Consider the following 24,915-nt stretch of genomic DNA (forward strand, 5'->3'; position numbering starts at 1 on the left):
AAAATAGAACCGGCTAGGAACCTTCCATTTAGGGGCCAGTGTTGCCACGAGTTCAAGGAAACCCACACCTTCGACAAACGAAAAAGGGAGAAGGTCCACCGCTAGCATTTTAGCCAGCTTAGTGTTATACAGGCGTACAATTGGGTGGTTGCGTTGAAATTGCACATCTGAGGAGAACATGGCTGAAATGGTGTGCTGGACAAATTTACGGGATGATGCTGATGCCTTCTTCGACCCACTTCTGATCAGTGTTAACATTTTCCGCATTGGTGTGTCTCCCAGACTCTCAGTGTGCCTCCTATGTGTTCCGGAGGGTGTGGTGCTGCCAGGGGTACTGGGTGCAATCGGACACATGTCTGACGCTTCTTCTACCTCCCCGTCATCTTCAGATGAAACACCTAGTATGGGTATATTTTGGCCACTTGCCCTTTGGGATTGCTTTCCCTTGATGTTTGCTAGGTGCGCAAACCATTCGACAGCGTGCCTTCTTTCAAGATGACCTATCTGGCCTCCGGTTCCATAGTTGGTACCAGTCTTACCACGGCTAACGCTAGTCTTACAAATGCAACAAACGGCTATGTTATCATACTTTGCATGGACACTAAAAAAGTTCCAAACCGGGGACTTGAAACCTCTGGTTTTGGCGCATGAGATGATACTGCCAATGCCAGATGAAGCAGTGGTGGATGAGCCTTGCAGACATCTACTGGGTTGTGCAATTATTTCAGCAACCCTACTTGAGGGAGTCGAGCTGGATGGAGTCCCCCTCTGGGGAGAAAATATGGGAGCTGTAGGTTTTGTTGAACTTGTTGTACTACTTGACTGCATTGGTGGTGCTACCAGTGGCACGTCGCCAGGGTCACGCTCAGCCTGACGTCGGGATAGGGTATAAATGTATGTCTGCTGCATGGCCGGTGTGGCTGGAATGACGTGTGTGATGACTAGGTCATTGCTGTCATCCTGTTCATCAACATCAGAATGAACCACTTCATCAAGTCCGACGTTCGGATCCATAAGTATGAGCTTTCCGGGGCCCTTCCTTTTAACATTTGATTCCTTTCGCAGCTCATGGTGTACCTCCCTCTCAGACGTCGGAGATGGGTGCCAATCTAGATCCAGATCATCATCTGATGGAGCGGGGCTTGAAGAGGAACTTCTACACACACTCCTTGATCTTTTCTTTGGTGGGGAGCTGGGAGAAAATGAATCATCAGGAGGAGAGCCTTCGTCTTCCTGACATGATACCCCGGCTCCAAAGTCAATTTCCTCCTGTGCCCCTACTTCTGGAAGAACAACCATTGTGGGCACTTGCACCGCTCCATGCGCCGCTACATGGGCCTCTTCACTGATCGCTACTTGCAACTCTCCATGTTCCTCTCCTTCTCGGCCTTCTCCTTCTCGGCCTTCTCCTTCTCGGCCAGCTCCTTCTCGGCCAGCTCCTTCTCGGACAGCTCCTTCTCGGACAGCTCCTTCTCGGACAGCTCCTTGCGCATGTACTTGTGCTTGTACTAGTAACCCATACAGTTGTTGTTGCGGCTTTGGTTGTTGAATAGTACTTGTGAGATGAGTTACAACCTGTGTTGATGGTGTGCTGCTTCTTTCTTGCGATGAGCCAACATCACTGGTTGTTGGTGATGTAACCACTAAACAGGCTACCTGTGCAGCACTCATGGTGGGCCTTTGTTTTCCCCACAAAAATTTAGTGGTGGTGCCACCAGTCTCCTTGGTAAGTGGTGCCACTTGCTTCTTCTTCTCCTTAGTAGAGACATCTTTCTTGCTAGAGGACCTACGGGCACCTCTTTTTGGAGCCATCTTCTTCAGATGTCGGAACAACAGGCCGCAGCAGGACTTCTTCCTGGCACTGATGCTCAACGATGATGCGGATTTATTGACTTTATGCACCTACAAGCAAACGAAGACAGAGGAACATCAGTAAATATATGTTGCATATGTAGCACTTCAATAAATAGTTTGCAAGTAGGCATTTATGAATACACTCGTGCACACCACACAATATGGAAATTTCAAAATTAAGAATTGCTAAATTTTTGGGAAACAGGAATTTAACATTGATCCAAGAGAGCACACACAGAGAGGGTTATAGTTTCATGTACCACTGACTCCCCCTGGGCACAATGGGTGAAAGCAAGGCAAAATGGGTGCAGGCCTATGGCACAAAGCTCACTGCCTGCCTTCAAAATGGCCGCTTGACCCCCATCCACATGGCCAGGACCATGCCTCAAAATGGCCACTACCAACATAGCCAGCCCCCAACCCCTACTCCAAAAAGTCAAAAAACACAACACAAATCAAATCACCACAATCCAATGCCATCCATGAAGTTTCAGAAGGCTTATGCCGCCTGCTGATGGTTTTCTGGTGCAAAATTGCAATTTTTACAATTTCGCAAGTGCGAGATTGTTGCTTCACGGCGCGAACGTGTCGAAAAACCAGCAAAATCCGCGAACAGACCGATTCTGGGCCCCCTGGCCATAATGGATGAAATCAGAGCACACTGGGTGCAGGCCTATGGCACAAAGCACACAAACTGGCTTAAAAATGGCCCATAGACCCCCACCCACACGGACCAGGCAATAAAATGGCCCCCACCCACATAACAAGCCCCCAACACCACCCCAAAAAGTCGTAAAACACACAAAAATCACCACAATCCAATGCCATCCATGCCCTGGCCAGAATCATGTTAAAAATAAATTTCAACAAAACAGTTGTATCATGCATGCACCCATAACTAAGCCTGGTGGTTTTCAATTCATGTGCAGAATTGTAATTTTTACAATTTCGCGAGTGCGAGATTGTTGCTGCGCGGGACGCGAGCAGTGCGAACACAAGCAAAAAAATCCTCAGCTCGCGAACTTGCAGATTTTCCCCCCCAAAAAGTCGAAAAACAAGCAACACACACAAAAATCACCACAAACAAACAACATCAACTTACTTCCTTGTGAAATAAAATTTCGAATCCAAAAGTAATCCAAAAGGCCTCAAATCCAAATATCCAGCAGCATCCACAAAAAGTAATCCTTCCCAGTCAAGATCGAAATCAAAGTGGCCAGGAAATGGACTAAGCAATGGGAGGAGCTTGCTGGACAGGAACAGGAAGTTGGAGACTGGGGCACTTCCTTCACCCCACCCCTATGGGAGGAGCTTGCTGGACAGGAACAGGAAGTTGGAGACTGGGCCACTCCCTTCACCCCTCCCCAATTGTAATTTTTGTACTTTCGCGAGTGCGAGATTGTTGCTGCCCACGCCGCGGACCGCGAGCAGTGCGAACACAAGCAAAAAATCCGCTTCGCACGGATTTGCGTATTTTCGCCACATCCGTGAGAGTTCGCGGATTGCGGATTTGCCGAAAATCCGAAAAATCCGCGAGCGGAACGGATTTTACGCCCATGCTTAATAGCGACGAGCATGGAGGGTCACCCGGCAAGGGGGTTCCCCATTTTGAGCACAGTAAAGAGGGAGAGGCCCTTGAGGCCCTCCTCTCCAACATGAATTTATTTGAACCAGGTATTGGTGAGGGAGAGGAGAGAGCCCCCACCTTTATAGGGCGAGGTGCAAACTCCGTTATAGATTATATTTTCCTATCCCCTGTTGTTTTGGCCAAATCAATAGCCTATAGAGTAGTGATTTCAACTTTCAGCAACCTCAACCCGGTTTTTCTGGAGGTTGATCTTGATGTCTTTAGGGAGCATAATGACTCAACAAGGTGGGAGGCCCCTAGGCACCTATCGACCACCGATCAGGGGATCAAATGGAATCGGGTCGTCCCAGAAGCTTTTTTTGAGGACCTTGTAACCAAAACCGAGGCCAACTTGGCTATCTGCTTGGATGGCACTGCTGCAGGAGCCCACGTTGTGGAAGCCTATGTAGCGGTGTGCAAGCAGATTGCCAAAGATCTAGAGGTTGGCGTTAGTACACAATAAAGGAGGGCCTTTAAATGGTTTGATAATAACTGTTCAAGGGCTCACGGAGCCTTACTCAAGGCACTTAAAAACAGGCCGAGGAACAGAGCCCTAAAAGCCCACCTCCGTAAGGAGTATAAAACCGCCATTGGCTCACGCAAACGCCACATTAAGGAGGAGGCTTGCGAAAATCTACAATCCACTGATGTGATAAGGGACAGCAGGAAATTCTGGGCCATTATAAATCAGCCGTTCTTCTCTGAACAGGAGAACCTAGATAAGGATTGCATGATCCCTGATGATAGCTGGCTCCAACATTTTAAGAGCCTTTATGACATAGATCAAAGGGGATCATCGCCCGCCCTCACAGCTACAGCACAGCATGCTATGCCGCTCAGGTTCGACTTGGCAGAGGTAGAAAGGGCGATCAGAGAGACAACTAGACACAAGGCCCCAGGACCGGAAGGGGTACCCGCAGATTTGTATATCATGTAACCACAGTTTTGGGCAAACAGTTTGACCAATGTGTTCAATGCGGTATCAACAGCTGGTTTTCCATCCTTGGTCCTCTTCTGTGATAGTCCCTATTTTTAAGAAGGGGAATAGAGGGGACCCCTCCTGTTATAGGCCAATCTCATTGCTAGACTCTGCTGTTAAAATCTTGGGCAGAGTCATTCTCCAGAGAGTGGGGGATTGGCTTACGGACAGGGGGGTGCTCTCCAACCTTCAATACGGTTTTAGAGAACATAGGGGTACCATGGACCAATGTTTAAATCTACACCTCTTCATAAGCAAATATACAGTCGCCAGGGAGGGATTTTTATATTTGGGTTTCATGGACCTATCTTCGGCATTTGATTTAGTTAACAGTTCAAAATTATGGTTTATTTTATGTGAGATTGGTTTAGATGCATCCTTGGTTAATTTTTTAAGTGATCTTCACCAGGACCTCTCTGCTTCTGTTAGGATCACGAGGGAAGGTCGGTGTACTGGGCAATTTAGCTCTAGAAGGGGGGTCAGACAAGGCTGCATACTGGCCCCTCTTCTTTTTACGATCTACATTAATGCCCTTGAAAAATCTCTGGGCTTGGCTACACTGGACACTCCGCGTATAGGGGGATTGGGTATCCCGGTCCTCCTGTACGCGGATGACGCGGTTCTACTTGCACGCACGGGCCTGGGCTTACAGAGGCTGTTGGACCACTTTGGCAGCTTCATGGAGGCCCTGGATTTGAAAGTTAACATCTCAAAATCCCATGTAATGGTGGCCGGCGCACGGAGTAAGAACACGAAGGTTAAAACCTTCAGGTGCAATGGCAAGGAACTGACGAGGGTGCCTTTCTTCTCCTACCTGGGAGTCCTCTTTGATGAAAAGGGTAATTGGGGTCCCTAGATGAAGCTAAAGAGCAATGTAGTAGTAAGATCTACAACGGCTCTCCTGAATTTCTCTAAGAGACTGGGAGCTAGACCCATGGAGGCCATGCTAAGGATCTATAAATCCAAGTGCTTGGCGATTGCTTCTTATGGTGTGGCTATTTGGGGCTATGTAGCTCCGAACAAAATACAAATTGCTGAAAACAGGTTTTTTAGATCGCTCCTGTCACTACCGCAATCGTCACCTACATTCTCAATACACTCTGAAGTAGGCCTGGGTTATGTTACGGATCACCTAAAAATGGCTCCGCTGATTTGTTGGGCAAAAACCTGGTTGAACGAAGAGATTACACTTAACCACCTGATTTTGAAAGATTGTGTAGCCCTTGAGAAGGCAGATAGGGTCCCATGGTTGGCGTATGTTAGAGCAGCATGCGCCAGGCTGGGTCGGCCAGAACTGTTTTCATCGCCACAGGGCATTATGAAGGAGGACATAGGGTGGATCAAACACAACTTTCGTAATCTGTTGGAGGCGGAAAGGGAGGAGCAGGAGAAGAGAAAACCAGTGGTGAGATGCCTTTATGGTCTTTCAATTTCCCCAATTATTGAACCGTATCTGAAGTGTGTCACCGAACCCTACCACCGCACCTTATTGGTTAGATTTCGGTTCAATCTTATTTACCGTACGTTTGGTACATTTCCTAAATGGGGGAAACCCGAAGATGCAGCACCATGTTCTTGTGATAATTTTTCCTTACAGGACACACTTCATTTGGTAATGTTCTGTGAGCACTATTCAAACGCGCGTAAAAAGAATTTCAACCTATCTTGCGCGAGGCTGGATTTGTACAAGTAAGGCCCGCTCTCATATATATACAAATGCTTAGTTCTGTCCAGGTCATTTATAGCGTGGCCAGTTTTTTGGCGGCCGCGGCCCGGGTAAACAAAAGAAGACTCCTTTTAATGTAATTTTCCAGTGGGTTCAAAAGGGGAGCACGGTTTTATCTGGAAATACCCAATAATGCAATTTATATTTATTTAATGAATTTCAGACAGTGTACATATGAATTGTAATAATTGAATGCTCATTTTATTCTTTTATATTTTTAATGCATGGAGGTTCATGTTCCTTGTATTGTCTTTTATGATTTTAATTAATCCAAATAAAGAATTTTTGACTGACTGACTGATATAAATCTTTGATTACAGCTTCATGAAAAATATCAATTTTATTGCCCTGTGGTAGCTGGTAGTAAAATGTAGATTTCGCTTTTTTACCACTTGTGCATGCTCCTAGTTGTGGGCAGTATGTATCCAGTTCCATGCTTTGGGACTTTGAGTCTTTGTCTAATTCCATGAATGTTACGTAAACCTTGGAGTCTTTTGCTGCTAGTTCCATGATTCCTTTAGCTACCTCTTTTCTATGGTCTGACATTTTTTTTTATGTTCCGAAAAGATCTTTGCTAATTTCAATTTGCGGATATATTTGTAAAGGTCAATTCTGATTTGTGCCAAATCTGTGGTGTTAATGGAACAAAGGTTTAGGCCGCGTTTCAGGAGTTTGATTTCTATATCTGTAGGGTGTTTCTTTGATAGATTAATTACCTCAAGTTCTTGTAAAGGGGATTATAACTCCTCTCCTGTTCCATGCTCCTCATGGTTGTGCTGACTCTTTTGGGATCTGTTGCTCCGCTTGCCACTTCATATCAATTTGTTCGGGAGCGAGCGCGCCACCTCCCTCCTTCTCTGTTTGTTCCTGACTGGGCCCGATGTTTTTCTCCCAGTTCCTTTGTTGTAGGGCCAGTCTCATCTCCCTTAAAACAGTACATTTTATGCATCCCTCAATTTGTTCTATTTTGCTTTCACTAGCATCTGTTGATGTTAATGACAATATACTGCCAGTTACATTAGTGGCTGAGTCTAGTTTGTCTTGTTGTTTTAGTATATCAAATGTACTTGCATATGTAAATATGCGACCTTCCATGTAGTCCTCCTCATCCCGTTGGAATTTTATTTATTTCCATGTTTGCGCTGTTTCCTCATGTCTCACTATATGGTTTTCTAATTTCTCCTTGAATTTATTAGTTCCTGATTAAGTTCAATTAGAGCTAGATCCCTTTCTACTTCTTTCAATTATGCTGTTGCTCTTGCTAGCGCAATTTCAATAGGTTTGACCAATATTTCAATGAGTCCCAGTGAAGAGTTAAGTATGAATTCATATAGTAGTTCATTATTTGTTTCTTGATGATTAGGCATTCGCTTTATCCATTGGCCTCGTGGTACTCTTTTAACATTCAAGCATTTTTTAAGTGATGTAACTTCCCACCATTTATTTATTTATTTTTTTGATTGCTTTTCCCACAATCTCAACTTGTTTTTAATATCTGTGTTTCTTTGATTTGTGGACGTTTTGTTCCCTCTATTTGTGGCTCCTTCTTGCTCAAAGAAAGTGCCAATCATTGCAGTTCTTTTAGCTTCCCTTTTATACATTTTGCTGGAATTGCAACTGTTATGCTTGTGCTTATTTCTCACAGGGATTTTGTTCTGGTTAGATATCCGTTTCACCGTACATTTGCATAATTTTGAATGGTTGAATTTACGAGGTCCCTGAACCGCAATTATCTCATTGCCCATAATGTTATCCAAAGCAAAAGTTTTTCGTGTGAGGCTGACTGACATTCAATTCAATTATTTGCATTCACTTTTGTAGACAAATACTAACTCACCTATTTGAAGTTTTCTGCATCAACCGCAAACCTCCTGTTGCACCTTCTGCGTCTTCCTTTTTTCAGTGTTTCTTGTGAGTCATTTTAGTTCCAAATCCAGTCGGCGTTCACCCGTGTCAGGTACAATGTTTCCTTCATTTGGCTTCACTTTCGGACAAAACGGGTGCTTAGGCCTTGCGAATGTGGTATGGCAGGGCCAAGCTGTTTCAAATAACACAAATATTTCCAAAGAAAATATTGCAATTGCACTCACGGATGTCTCAGTAATCCATTTGTATATTTGTTGGTTACAGTTTTGCTAGAGCAACCAGCAACACCCAACGCGTTTCAGTCTCTCTAAGACCCTGTTCACGGGTACAACAATGGGCAGCACTTTTTTATGATTTAAGTAAGGCTAACAACCTTTTACATCACTTCCTGTGTTGTGCCGCTTAGCATTGTGGATGATGAAGTGAATATAAACTACACCCATTTCGTTAAAAGAAAAACTCTCACCAATGCAAGTGAATTTCATAATGAAGTGATTTAACGAAATAAAATGGAATGAACATAACTTGCATCAAGTCAATCAATCAAATATTTACATTTACGGATGATCCTTATCTTACCCCGTGTATAGTGTTGTTGTTTGTGGTTTCAAACTCTCTTGTTTTCCTATGATTTTTTGTCCATTGCAATTTTTGAATAATGGTTGTTGTTCGTGTAGTAGACACTGCCTGAATATGTATACATTTCTATCATTTAAGATCCTTAAATATGGGAGTCCGGAGTTATTGAGTAATCTTCTGACCCCGTATGTGCCACATCAACAATTGCGTTCGCACGGACAACACTTGGTGGTTGTCCCGCGGATCAAACTTTGCCGAGTTGGCGGTCGTTCTTTTCAGTATATGGCAGCCAAGTTGTGGAACTCTCTGCCGGTACACATCCGAGGGATTGAAGACTTGCTTGCTTTTCGAAAAGCCATTAAAACCTTCCTCTTCCCTTTAACATAGTTGGGTTTGACTTTAGCTGTGTAGACTTCAGTAGATACTGTGTTATTCAGATTTGGCAGCGCCGGGACGCCCCTTGGCTGGGGCAGCTGTGAGCTTTAGAAAAACATTTAACATAACATAACATAACATTGGTTCATGATCAATTAATGTATCATTAACATCTATTGATCACATGTATTGACACAGCTTCATTGCATGGTTTGTATGATTACATTCTTGGGACAGTCCCATATTTTTAATCTGTAATTCACTCTAAGCAATTTCAAAGCTATATATATAAATATATATATATATTCACTGAAAAAAACATAGGTTTCAGGCACGTTATAGTTAGAAATAAACATTTCAAAAACCTTAGAAATTCACTGAAAAAAACATAGGTTTCAGGGACGTTATAGTTAGTTGGACATTTCTCTTGTACAAAACCATAGAAATTTCCCCGTTATAGTTAGTTCAGCTATTTATAACTCGCACCCCCGCAATGCACTGCTGATGATGTCACAAATTACATCATTCATGGCATAATCAGTGACATCACTGATGACATCTCAAATTACATCACTGATGAAATCACTGATGACATCATCCAAGTGAAAATCTGATCCACGTCCTCACACTCTAATATACACTTTGATACACCCACTGTAAAATACAGACTACTATTTTGAAACCATCGACACACCAATACCAGTTACTACATACACACTCACTGATTCCTAGGTCTACAAACACATCCACTCATTCACCCAAACAATCTCTCATACATGTAGTAACTCATCAATACAACACTATCATAAGCACTCATACACCTATGCAGACACTCACACTCAGCCAGAGTTACTCACACAACTAATCAGTCATGCAAAGATTCAATCATACTTCCATTTACTCACCAACAGTTATACACACACCACATCACTTATTCATACAGAAACAAATGCATACTTACTCTCTTCTACAATCACTGGTACAAGTACACACTCATCCATGCAGCCACTCTCACAATCACTGACTCTTACGTATAGTCATATATATTCAGCACTTTCACATACACTGCCTTTTACATATGAAGTTACTTGCACATGTACCATGAGACATCCATTCACTTACCAACACACCCATACATACAGTGAATCAACCACTCAAACATCTATGCACAGACTCACACACCTTCTACCTACCCACACACACACACCCAGGCACCCATAAAAATACTCAGGCAACCAACTGATAACCCATATAGACACTCATGTAGCTACTGGCCAACCCATCCAGCAGCGTATACAGACAGACTGATACAGAAATTCACACAATTTAGTCACTAACCCATGCATTCAGTAAGACACATGTAATCATTCACTTAAACAGTCAGTCGCGCATCTACTAAATCCTCCATCCAGACACTAATACACCCACTCATTCTACAATTCACCTTGGCATATATATATAACACATATTTAAACTTTAAAGAAAAACACAGTCACTGGATGATGTCATCAGTGATGTCATTTGAGATGTCATCAGTGATGTCAATTGGACAAACGTTTGAGCAAGGTTGAAGATGAGATAAAAGCCAAAAAACAAAGCAAGTTCCACCGGGACGAGGTGGACTACAAGAAAGGCCAAATTTTAACTTTCGCAAACGTTTTGATGCATTGCGCGCTGAAAAGAAAAAGACACAAACTCAGGCTCAGAAACCCGCACAACAACACGAAAATGGGGCTGAAAATACACCCCCAAGGGAGCGCAATACGAGTGGCTCTGTGGAAAGTGACACCTCAGATGTAACTGATCAACCCTCGGGAAACGACCAAATTTTAAACGAATATGCCATGATTGCAAGGGGCCGCCAAATGAACACCCCTCGAAGAAATCGTGGAAGAGGAGGCAAAGGCGCATCAAGAATGCGAGAAAAAAGTGCATCAAACAAATCCGCAAGCCCGGTGGGATTCCGAACAAGAGGAAAAACGGCGCGGAAGTGAACACCAGCATGACAGTGGTAAATTTGTCTAAACATACTATTTCAAATGATCAATTTGAAGTCCTGACACGGGGATTATCCTTCTGTCCGACTGCAAAATTTAACTTTGTAAATGCACGTATAGATTTATTCAAATTTACTCGTAAATTAAAATTAAGGAAGTGGCACGCCACCAAACCTAAACTTAAGAAAGACACAATTAAGGATAAACCAAGTGCATTATCAGCAAATGATGCTGAATTGTTACAAGCGGTCCATGAACTGGCAGAATGTGAGGACATTAATGAAAACCCTTTTCTAAATGTAATTGATTCTGATATTAACATTGAAATGTGTAGCTCCAGTGGTTTTAAGCCAAAATCAATCTTTGTGCCACAAATTGTGAATAATTTCATGCACAGCTTTGAAGCAGGCATGGTACAGGAATTCAGGAGAATAGAGAGGCAAAACCCCAAACAGAACCTGAACCTAACTAAAAAGCAATTTTTGGCTGTAAAGGAGATGGAAGGGTGGTCAGATGTAACCATAAAAAATAGCGACAAAGGGGGAAACATTGTGGTCTGGCCATTAGAGATGTATTTACAGGAAGGGATGAAACAACTTGGGGATGAGGATAACTATGTCAAAGCTACTTTGCTAGAATACAATAACTCCAAACAAGAGTACTTTAACAGGCTGTATGAGTGGAAGACAAGAGGTATCCTAGAAAACGAGGAGTATCAATATCTTCTATGTAAAAATCCCAAAATTCCCGCTCTATACTTGTTACCCAAACTACATAAGGACGTCAATGTGCCCCCTGGCAGACCGATTGTTTCTTCAATAGGGAGCCTGCTAGAAAACACTTCAATATATATCGACTACTTTTTGCAACCATTTGTGCAATCACTGCCCTCTTATGTTAGAGACACCTCTGACTTCCTACGTATTATTGATAATCTGAAATGGAAGCAGGGATACTGGCTAATTGGTCTTGATGTGTCCAGTTTATACACAAGCATCCCACAAAACTTGGGGATAGATGCCAGCAAACATTTTTTAAAGGGCAGGTCACTCTCACATTTCATGCACACTGATATGCTTTTGGAGATGATGCAAATCTGTCTCCAAAATAATTATTTTATTTTCAATAAGCAACTGTACAAACAGATCAGGGGGACGGCGATGGGTACTTGCTTTACCCCCAGCCTAGCGGGATTGTACCTGGGCTGGTGGGAGGAGCTAGTGGTGAAAAACATCTCCCACTACAGTACCCACGTCGTCCTCTGGTCTCGCTACATAGATGACATTTTCTGTGTCTGGGATGGCACATTGGACGAGGCAAGAGATTTTGTCATGATATTGAATGATAACTCTCTGAACCTGACTTTCACTAGTACAATGAGTCAACAAGAACTTGAGTTCCTTGATGTAAAATTAGAAGTCAAGAATGACCGTTTGTGTAGTACTTTGTTCCGCAAATCAACAGCAGGCAACAGTCTTTTACACGCGCACAGTTGTCATCCTCCTAACTTGATTAGAAGTATTCCGGTAGGAGAACTTATAAGAGCTAAACGCAATTGCAGCACCTTGGAAGGATACATACGTGAAAAAGACTGTATGATTAAAAGATTTTTGGAGAGGGGATACAGCCGATCTGTAATAAAACAGGCTGAGGATCGTGTTGACTTGCTCAATAGAAATGATCTACTTGTCCCCAAAACTCGAGACAAAGATCAGGAACAAATAAGATTTATCACCACATATGATAACCAATCGTGGCAGGTCCGGCGCAGTCTCAATAAATATTGGAATGTCTTGAGATTAGATAGCGATATCAAGGAAGTTCTCAATGAGAAACCTGCTATAACCTACAAAAAGGCAAGATCCTTAAAAGACTTTCTAACTTCTACTTTAATCAAGGAACCCATAAAAACTAACAAGATCCAAGGGTTTTTTCCATGTTTGAAGTGCAAGGCTTGCAGGCATAGCCACAAGTGTAAAACACTTAAACTGTCACCAGATCAAGAACCGCATAAAATCAATAAACATCTCCACTGCAACACTGAGTTTGCGATTTATGCGCTTCGTTGCCCATGTAATAAATTTTATATAGGGTGCACAACTAAACCAGCAAAAATGAGAATACTGGAACACCTTCAGGCAATAAAGAACCTTAATCAACAGTACCCAATAGCAAGACACTTCTTTTCAGAACACAAACAAAACCCTGACTTGTTGGAATTTACAGTGATTGACTGCATTGAGAAAAAAGAAAGGGGAGGGAACAGATGGCTGGAGCTCCGCAAATTGGAGTCAAAATACATTATCCAGTATGACACTTTACAACCTAAGGGGCATAATGTGGGGGATGAGTTGGCAATTCACCTATACAGTTAAAATAAATAGCCTTCAGATCTTTTGAACTATGACAGCCGCCTTAGAAAATGTCTCCATTCCTATGGATTTTAATATGTTTTTAATTAGTGTGATCACATGAAACTTAGATGAACACAAGCAAGATTAGCAATGTTGTTTTCTTTTTCTTGCAGGGTGATGACAACAATTGGGGAAAACATGAAGATTTATGCCTACTGGGGCAACAAAAATTAGGATCTATCACTCCTATTTACTGCATCATGCCCACTTGGGCATCATTTTTCAAACTATAATTTTCCGTATATTTTATATGGGAACATACAATAGTACATGTTATTCATTTGAATGGACTCCTTAATTTACAAATGATGCAGAAACATGTGAATCTAACATGTGGAAATACTGGGTCATTTACTGTATAATTGCAAGAATATAATCACCACTAGGTACAGATTAGCAACATTGTGTCACTGTGAGTATTTTGTCTATGTTGTTTGGTCACATGCACGCAAAAAATGTTTGTATCACTTTAAATGGAATGGTTTGTGAACTGACCTGGACCCGTGAACAAGAAGTCGGCAGACTTCGAAACGCGTTGGGTTATTCCTTGTGCCTAATAAACCCTTCTGCACAATATTGGGGCTTCGACTCTGGTTTCTTGTATGTGGATTTCCAGGAGGTGATTGAATATATATATATATATATATATTCACTGAAAAAACCATAGGTTATAGACCATATATAGTTAGGAATTAGCATTTAAAAAACCTTATTTTACTCACACAAAACCATTGAAATTCCATATATAGTTAGTTGCACTAACTATATATCGCGCACCCGCAATCCACTGCTGATGATGTCACATATTACATCATTCATGACATGGTCAGTGACATCACTGATGACATCACTGATGACAACATCCAGTGATTATGTGTTTCTGTAAAGTTTAAATATGTTTTACATATTGAAGAATGAGTGGATGTATAAGTGTCTGAATGAAGGTTTTAGTAGGTGCGTGATTGACTGTATGAGTGAGTGATTAAATGCGTCTTACTGAATGCACGGGTTAGTGACTAAACTGTCTGAAAGTGTGCATCAGTATGTCTGTTGTTGTGCAAGCTGCTGCATGTGTTGATCAGTAGCTATATAAGTAGCTATATGGGTTATTGATTGGTTGCACAAGTATTTGTATGGGAGACTGAGTGTGTGTATGGCTGGCTGGGAGGTGTGTGACTCTGTGCAGATCAATGTGTACTTGTATCAGTGATTCTATAAGAGAGTAACTATGTGTTAGTATATGTTTCAAAAATGTAAGGTGTTCTGTGTTTAACTGTATAGATGAGAAAATGGAAGTGTGATTGATTCTTTTCAGGACTGACGAGGTGTGTGAGTAACTCCATGGATGAGTGGCAGAGTGTGAGTGTCTGTATAGGTGTATGAGTGCATATGATAGTGTTGTAAAGATGAGTGATTGTATGTATGAATGATTGTATGAGTGAATGTGTGTGTAGACATAGGAATCAGTGAGTGCGTATGTAGTAACTAGTATTGGTGTGTCAATGGTTTCAAAAATGATACTCTCTATTTAACACTGGGTGTAACGGAGGTTATATTACAGTGTGAGGAGATGCATTGTATTATCACATGAATGATATCATCAGTGATGTGATCATTGATGTCAAGTGAGATGTCATCAGTGATGTCATTTGAGATGTCATCAGTGATGTCATCAGTGATGTCACTGACCATGTCATGAATGATGTAATATGTGACATCATCAGCAGTGGATTGCGGGTGCGCGATATATAGTTAGTGCAACTAACTATATATGGAATTTCAATGGTTTTGTGTGAGTAAAATAAGGTTTTTTAAATGCTAATTCCTAACTATATATGGTCTATAACCTATGGTTTTTTCAGTGAATTTTCAAGGTTTTGTAAATGCTAATTCCTAACTATATATGGTCTATAACCTATGGTTTTTTCAGTGAATTTCAATGGTTTTTTAATAGCAAATATCATAAGCTGTCGAATGTCAAGTACGTGGTAAGTAAAAACATTTTCGTGTTTATGCACACTGATCTGCTTTGAATACTGCCCCCCACCCCTCATTTCTATTAGGAGTACTCTCTCTTTGCAGATAGTGAAGGGTAGTTAACGCAGCCCTTTGCCCCCTTTGTAATCCGTCGTGCCTGCTTCTCTCTCCATTTGATTGATTGTTCTCTTTGGTTCATTCTCTATTTAAAAACAAGCACAGAGTCAAAATACTCTTTTTAGTCTTTGCAGATAGCGAAAAACCGTGTAAAAAAACAAAAGGAATCGAGCAAAATCAGTAGGCCACTAATGGGATCTCTTTTTGACCTCGCTAAAATAGAAACATTAGGAACAACCTGTTGAAAATAGCAATGCGTATGTACATAAGCGGCGTTCATTTGTGTTCACAGTACCCCTTGTTGATTGTTTGAATCGAGCATTGAATTGTTCGAAGTTGGTTCTCTTAAGGATCTTCTCTGCCTGCAAACGAGGAAGAATAGGAATATTCTCTCTCCCTTTGCAGATAGTGAAGGGTAGGTAACGCAAGCCTTTAACACGTCGTACCTATTTCATTCCTCATTGATTGATTGATTGTCCGAACATTGACTGTTTGGGAATTAGTTCTTTTTGGAGGTATTCCCTGTTTGCAAATAAACGTAGGAAAATCTTTGCAAGTAGTGAAAGGGTACGTAATGCGGACCTTTCTCCCCCGTTGTAATCTGTCATGCCTATCTACTCCCCACTGATTGATGCACCTGTTTCACCCGGACCATTTACTAGACATACGTCATCTGGCCCGACCAGAGAGCACCCCTAGTGAAAAGGACATATGCAATAATAACAAAGTGATCACTGTATCCTGTTAACAGAAACTTTAGCATGAAACAACCTGGAAAGAAAAGAATAGGAAATCGAAAATCAGTAGGCCACTGATGAACATGAACTTTTATTAAACAACGAACAAAGAAACGATAACATAACGTAATGATAAAACCTATTAATGTCCTAGAAACAAGAAAACGTTAGAAATATGCCAGTGGTGAGAGACCAGAAAAACAGTAAGAGAAACCAAATCACCCCTCGCTGTCCCACCGCCTGCCACGCCAAAAAAATCGATAGACTAGGGAAAATGCAAGTCAGTAGAACATCCGCCCCCACTCTGGAAACTTCCAAGGTGGGGCAGGGTTCCGGCTACGCCCAGCCGGGAGCAGCCCATATAAGGCAGGTCCTGCTGCCACGCCTCGGCCAGGAGATCCTAACGTAGGGTGTAGCCGGAGGAGAGGCCGAGACCAGCGGGACCCGGCCAGGGGATTGCCTTTACAACGCTGAACAGTTGCAGGGGGGGGGAATGTCTCCTCGACCCTCCCCTCTCTCTCCCAGTCCGGCCGCGGTGGCCCTTGAGAGTTGCAGGTAGTCCCGCCACATGCTCTTCCGGTCCGGCCACCAACGGTCGGGGGGCCGAGGCCGACGGGATCCGGCTGCAGCCAATAAACCAAGAAACCCGTTCATGGGGCCAGAGCCAGGGGCGTCCGGCCGACATCTACCGGAAGCCCGGCCCGAAGACGGACGGGACACTTCTTCTTTCTTGTATAATTGCTGCAACAACCCTGGGGGGGGATGTCTTGCACATGCCTCCGACCCCCCCCCTCGTCCTCATCGCCTGGTCCGGCCATAACAAATCTCAAGCGAGACGCCGTGGGGTGCACTGGGAGGGAGAGACGGTGCGAACAGGCCTCTCCCGCCTCCCCAGGTGGAGGCTTCCCAGCTGCACCCTCAGCGCTCCAGGCGCCCGGAAAAGGGTTCTTCCACTGTGGCCATGCTGCAACGTCTCGCCCGGCAGGGTGGAGCCCGTCCGCTCATTTGACCCCGCGATCGCCAGTAGCTACCGAACTCTCAAAATGGCGGTCGACCTGGCAAGAGCGGGCCCAGCATAAAGAAATGGCCCGGTCACTGGTTGACTCCACCACCGTAGTCCTCCACGACCTTGAAGATTCTAGAGGAGCCGCGGGAGTCTCCGACCCCCGATGGGGAATGACTGCCATGATCACCCGTGGAGTGACGAAACTGTATCCGCGGGACGTCGGCGCCAGCCTCACTTTGAATTACTAGAATCCTGCAGACCTCACTTCCGGTGAAAGCACAGTGTGACCCGGTAGGAAAAATTGTTGCACCCCCTCCCCTTTTTGACTGATAGTTCAAACCACCGATCCTTTCCTTTGCCCTTTTAACGGAACTTTGGACTGCCTCCCCCTCTTTTACATTTTCTAGAGAAAACAAAACATTAACCACTACAATAACATAGCAGTTGACACCAGAACTGTTTTCAAATTGAAAACCAACAACATCTTCAACAGAATCCTTTTTGTTTCTGCTGTGACCCTGCTACAGCACAGGCATTGTCCCCAGCAGTAATTCTGCAATGCCGGTAAGAATAGCTGTGGTGCCTACTGGACTCACTCACCCCCGCGGCGCCCCACGCCGTTATTTGCTGGGCGGCAACTTGCTAGACATCACTTTCGTGCCATCTAGATTTCAGCGCGTTCTGCTGCCTTGGAACTATTCGCACAACAGACCGCTACTGACAAGAATATTTCATTATTGGTGCTGTCAATTTCAATAAATCTATTGGATAATTCAAAAGAAATTGCCACGGTCTCTTCGTTGTTTAAATGTTTTTACTGTTTTTGTTTTGTTGTATTTATTTATATGTTATTAAAGTTTTATATTCCTACTACTTTGTTGGAGTGCTATATATTTTTAATGTGACACATAATTGTAAAAACTTTGATGTACAAAGAGTGATTCCTGGAATCTTCCGCTTCAGGCTCGGTCCCCTCCCCAATCACAATACAGGATAGTTTTCAGATAGTAGGAACACGTGTGGTGTGACGGATCTCATCGGGTGTGGGCCTTGATCTACTATAACTCCTTTGAAGAGGGGTGATTCTTTACAGCTGGGGCCATAAACTACATCTGCAGGGCTAGCTGATAGCCTGGACAATCGGACACAGAGGAAGAGGAGTGTCAGAGGGTGCGGTAGTGAATAGGGCGAAAGGGAGGTGTCGGGCGGGCACAGTGTGATTCTCAGGGAAGAGCAGCGCAGATGGGGGGAGGTTTATTGCCCATGCATAAGACAGAGAGCGGGGGTGACCAGTGCCTGGGGAAGATGCTTGCGAGGGTGAGGAGCCATGCTACGAATCGACAGCGTGCAGAGAGTGGGTCTGGTCAAGACATCTAAAATGGCTGCCGTGCACGACAAAAGTGTGGCATTTCAAAAAAGGCAAGATGGCGCAGACAATGTTTTTCAACACTTCCTCATTTCCTTCGAATCGAACGTTAACAGACGTTGGGGCATATTACCAAAGTTAAGCGATATTTATCGCTAACGATGCTTACCAACGAATTTTTTACCGCTAAGCATCATCAGAAATTATCGAAGATAAACCTTGCTATTATCAAGGTTTATCACAAATGCGATAATAAACGGCCGCAATGCATGAAAATCGCTAAAAACTCAGCGATATTCATACATTACCGAGCTAATGCTCTTAGCCATGTTATCCACCTCCCATTGGATAACATGGCTAAGAACTGCTCAGGGCAGGTGTTACTTTTTGGAGATATTCGCGCTTAGCGGGAATATCTCCAAAAGTTGGTAATAGGAGATAGATATCTTGCATGTTGTAATGCAAGTTATTGTGGTATATGGAACTCATACCATAATCTCTCAGGAAAGCAGAAACTGATCCTTTTGGGACCGCCTAAAAAGGCCTAGGGGGTGAGGAGTACTCTACTTTGCCCCCTTTTCACGTTCCGAACTATTTTATTTTACTCTCTTCTGTAATTACACAAAATAGCAGCGATAAGATGCATCGGAGACACACAGTGAGAGAAAGGAGGCCGGAGATGAAGAAGAGATGTCAAATACACATTGGAGATAATATAGTGGCAGAAGGGAAGTAAATATGAGTAAACTTACCATGTAACATAAAAATGTTGCACTCTATACTATAAGTCTCATTTTATACTACAATCACTTCGCTACAACCTCATAAATTAAAAATAAAAATGAATAATGTCTCAAACAATTTTTGATTTCTAAATATAAATTTATTCTTCAGAATTTTCTAAATTTGAAAGAACTAGTAACATGTCCTCATCAGCAATGTCCTCATGAAAAGTCTCCAATAATGATTCTTGTAACTCTATGGTCTCCAAACACTCGATAAATTCGCCATCAAGAGATTGATCAAAAAAATCATTCAAGTCATCTCCTCCTTCTGACAATATTTCATTATTGGTGCTGTCAATTTCAATCAATGTAGTGGAATCATTCAAGTCATCTCCTCGTGACAATATTTCATTATTGGTGCTCTCAATTTCAATCAATGTAGTGGAATCATTCAAGTCATCTCCTCCTTGTGACAATATTTCATTATTGGTGCTGTCCATTTCAATCAATCTAATGGAATCATACAAGTCATGTCCTCCTTGTGACAATATTTCATTATTGGTGCTCTCAATTTCAATCAATGTAGTGGACAATTCAAAAGAAATTGCCACGGTCTCTTCATTGTGAGCCATTTTATTTTGAAATTGCTTGCTGTAAATTGCAGAAAAAAATAATCACTTTCATTTATCGTTTTTAGTAATACATAATATAAAACTAACTTTATCAAGTATTTAGTATAACAGAAGGACTGCAAATAAATAACAGAAAACATTTTTCAAATTATCTTCAAGTGTACAACATAGTTCCCCTTACAAATTAACAACTCACCTTTTTAAAAGTAGGAAAAGTGTTAGTACTGTGTAAATCAAACACCAGAAATTCACCACCAAAAATTCCTCACAAATGTACCTCAGACAGTAGGATCACAAAATGGCTGTGGTTTCCTCTCATTTGACATATATACATAACCAATTAACTTTCATCACACACAAATACAAAACCAAAGTAACATTTTAATTGGTTCTAAATTTCAACACTTTCAAATGTGTTTTCCCCATGCAATTTTCCATAGGATATTTACATACGTCTACAGCCTGAATGGCTGAACGGAATTACACCAAAATTGGCAAAATGGTACATCAAACCTAAGAGGTCAGGAAGGATCTACTATGCCCCCTTATGGTCATTTCCCCCTTCGCTTTGACCTCCTCTTGTCTCTCAATCCTACCGAGAGACAAGATGGCGGCCGCTACGGACTGTTTGGAATGTTGACAGACGCCGGAGAACCAATCAGCTTCGCAAAGCTCCGTAACGCGAAAAGTACGCGAAGCGGAGCGCTGTTACAGATATATATCTTTTTTTGAACGTTAATTTCTCAAAATCCACTGGAGCACATATATTGAGACCTAGCAAAGGCACATCGGGCTACCAGTCCCTAATATTTTACCAAGTTTCGTGCAAATCCATTCAGCCGTTCGATTATTATTATTATTTTTTTTTTTTGCCCCGCGGGGCCCTTTTAAAACCTCCACATCAAACCTAGGGGGTCAGCGAGGATCTACTATTCCCCCTTATGGTCATTTGCCCCTTCGCTTTGGCCTCCTCTTGTCTCTCGATCCTACCGAGAGACAAGATGGCGGCCGCTACGGACTGTTTGGAATGTTGACAGACGCCAGAGAACCAATCAGCTTCGCTTCACAAAGCTCCGTTGCGCGAAAAGTACGCGTCCTGGGCCGCTGCCCGGTCCGCTGTTACAGATATATATCTTTTTTTAAACGTTAATTTCTCAAAATCCACTGGAGCACATATATTGAGACCTACAAAAGGCACATCGGGCTACCAGTCCCTACAATTTTGCCAAGTTTCGTGCAAATCCATTCAGCCGTTCGGGCTAAAAGTGAGGCCAACCGCCCTATGGAAAACTCAATGTTAAAAACACGTTTTGGGACCCCCCTTTTTTCTCGGCCCCCACTGGACGAACCCCCCCCCCAAATTTTCAAGGGCTGCTCAGAAACAAAATGTGCCATTTTCCTGAAAATTTCAGCCAATTCCGTCCACAAACGCCAAAGTTATTAGACATAGAATTTTCAAAAAACCCATAGAGAAAAAATCCTAACTATATATACCTACTGGCGACCGCCAGTAGGTAATATATATATATATATATATATATTACCTACTGGTGGTCGCCAGTAGGTATATATAGTTAGGATTTTTTTCCTATGGGATTTTTGAAAATTCTATGTCGAATAACTTTGGCGTTTGAGGACGGAATTGGCTGAAATTTTCAGGAAAATGGAACATTTTGTTTCTGAGCAGCCCCTGAAAATTTGGGATGGTTTCGTCAAGGAGGGACCGAGAAAAAAAGGGGGGTCCCAAAACGCGTTTTTCCCATGCAATTTTCCATAGGGCGGTTGAACTCACTTTTAGCTCGAACGGCTGAATGGACTTCCGCGAAACTTGGCAAAATTGTAGATATTGTTTGCCCGATGTGCCTTTGCTAGGTCTCAATATATGTGCTCTAGTGGATTTTGATAAATTAACGTTCAAAAAAATATATATATCTGTAACAGCGCTCCGGTTAGCGCCCCGGTTCGCGTACCTGACGCGTAACGGAACTTCGCGAAGCGAAGATGATTGGCTCTCCGGTGTCTGTCAACATTCTAAACAGTCCGGAGCGGCCGCCATCTTGTCTCTCGGTAGGATCGAGAGACAAGAGGTGAAGAAAAACGAAGGGGGAAATTAATGAAAGGGGGCAAGGTAGACCCCTCCTGACCCCCTAGGATTGATGAGGGGGCTATTAAAGGGTCCCGCGGGGCAAAAAAAAAAAAAAATCAGTTTTTTCGCGGTAGAGGCGCTACCCGGTACGCGAACCGGGTAGCTAACCGGTAGCGTAACGGAAGTCCGCCATCTTGTGTTTCGGTCGAATTTAATCACAAGATGGAGGAAAAACAATGTGGGAAATGGGTATAAGGGGGCACGGGAGACGTATCCTGACCCCCTAGATTTTCTGAGGGTGGCTGAGGAGGCCCATATGTGTGAAAAAAAACCACATTTTTTTTTCAAAATTTCGCGCGGTTAGCGTCCGGTGCGCGAACCGGGTAGCGAACCGGGAAGCGAACAAAAGTGAAAATTAGTGAAAAAAGGTACATTTGAAATTTTTAAAGAGTAATCATAGTTAAGGTAGCTCTGAAAAGAGCTTTTGGGTTCTGTGTAAGTTCTAGGTACTTATAAGTAGACACCAATACATAGTCTTAAATTCAGGATGAAAATTCTGTTCCCTTCATCTGAGTAAAAAGTGCCATCAATTGCTCAAAGGTGTCCTTTAAAAGCATTTCCAGACCTACCCCAGTCAAAGTGCCCAAGTCATTTCCTCCACAGTGCACAATTAACAGGTCAGGTTTTGGCAAATGCAAAAAGGTTTTCACCAATGGTATCAATTGGTGACATCTTAATCCTCTGTGGCCAATCCAGTTGATTTCCACATTTTGTAAATTGAGGTTGTGTAAATTTCTGTTATCAGCATACCTTTGAGCCCAGTGGATGTAACTATGTCCAACAATCCAGACAGAAAACATGGTGAGAGGAGGTTCTGCTGCAGTCAGATGAAGTGTGGGAATGAAATGGCAGTTGAAACAGTAGGAGTTTGTAATGAAAAAAACTGTGGAGTTTCTGTGCTAATGATTCAGTAGCAGTGATTGGTGGATTGTGATTGCTGAAAACAGAAAGTTAGGGTGCATGGATGAGTTCTTTGAAAGATGTAATTTGAATGGTCAAGAAAAAATCATTTTATGAAAGATTGCACTGGATACGCAGGTGTACTGAGAGTTCAGAGTTCAATTGAAACATTTTTGTGTGAACTTGTCAACATGACAGGTCTTTCAGGAGGTTGTTGCTATGCAAAAAAGGCAGAAAGGGCAGAGGGGAGAAGGGTGTTGATTTGAAAAAAGTGAGGGAAGAGTTTTGATTGAGTGACATGAGAGATATGTGTGATGAATGACAGCATTTCTGTGCCTTTGTTGGTTGCAGCCTCTGGAGTGCATACCCTTTGCTCTGCTAAAGAAAAATTGGTGTGTGTCTGAGACTGTTTTGAAACTCAAAAAGTATTTGCTAAGGTGAGAAAAGATTCATTTAATTTAGATAGAGAATAGTATGCTTTAGGGAGAAAATTATGAAGAAAGTTGTGTATTTAAAATGTTGCTTTGTGTCAAGTGTTTTACAAATAGATTTAGTTTCTTTGAGTTTCATAGCCATGTTAAAAGTGACGCAAAAGTGGTGTAAGGGCCTTAAAAAAACGCTTTCATGTGTGTTAGGGCATTTTAAGTCACTTCCCCATGAATCTGGGTGAATAATTTGCTTACTTGATGTGTTTAAAAACGTTTCTAGAAGTCAATTAGGTTTCTTGATATATGCTGCTAGAGTTTCATAGCCAGCATGGGGCATATTTAGAAGGACTTTGAGCCACTTTCACGTTATTTTCCCAATGTTAAAGGTGACGCTAAAGTGATGAAAGGGCCTTGTAAATACACTCTCATGTTTGAGCCACTTTCATGTTATTTTCCTTATGTTAAAAGTGACGCAAAAGTGGTGCAAGGGCCTTGTAAAATATGCCCTCATGTGTGTTAGGGCATTTTAAGTCACTTCACCATGAATCTGGGTGAATAATTTCTTTACTTGATGTGTTTAAGAACGTTTCTTGAAATCATTTAGGTTACTTGATATGTACTGATAGAGTTTCATAGTCAGCATGGACCATATTTACAAGGTCTTTGAGCCACGTTCACGTTATTTTCCCCACGTTAAAAGTGACTTTAAAGATGGTGCAAGGTCCTTGTAAATACGCCCTCATGAGTGCTTTGCAAATTTAAGTCATTTCCCCGTGGTGCAAGGTCCTTGTAAATACGCCCCCATGTGTGCTTGGCAAATTTAAGTACTGACAGGGTGTGCTTGTACATAGGAGCTGTGTTGTGTTTTCAAATTATGACCAGAAAATCGTTTTTAAAAAAAAAGAAATGCTTTTTACATTTATGAGAAGGTCAAAATGGTGTCTGCTTCTTTAAATAAATATTTCACTTTCCACCATGAATATGGGAGAATAATTTCCTTGTTTGCCGGTTTAAAAACACGTTTCTTGAAGTCATTAAGGTTTCACAATATGTTCTGCAAGAGTTTCATAGTCAACATGGGGGCAAATTTACAAAGCTTATGAGCCACATTTACGTCATTTTCCCCATGTTAAAAGTGACTTTAAAGGTGGTGCAAGGTCCTTGTAAATAAGCCCTCATGAATGCTTGGTAAATTTAAGTCATTTCTCCGTGGTGCAAGGCTCTTGTAAATACGCCCGCATGTGTGCTTGGCAAATTTAAGTACTGACAGGGTGTACTTGTACATAGGAGTTGTGCTGTGTTTTCAAATTATGACATGAAAATGGTTCATAAAGAAAAGGAATGCTTTTTACATTTATGACAATGACAAAAAGGTGTCTGCTTCTTTAAATAAATATATCACTTCTCACCATCAATCTGGGAGAATAATTTACTTGTTTGTCGGTTAAAAAATCGTTACTTTAA

The sequence above is a fragment of the Lissotriton helveticus genome, chromosome 3_1 (assembly GCF_964261635.1).
Source record: "Lissotriton helveticus chromosome 3_1, aLisHel1.1, whole genome shotgun sequence".
NCBI classification, from domain to species: Eukaryota; Metazoa; Chordata; class Amphibia; order Caudata; family Salamandridae; genus Lissotriton; species Lissotriton helveticus.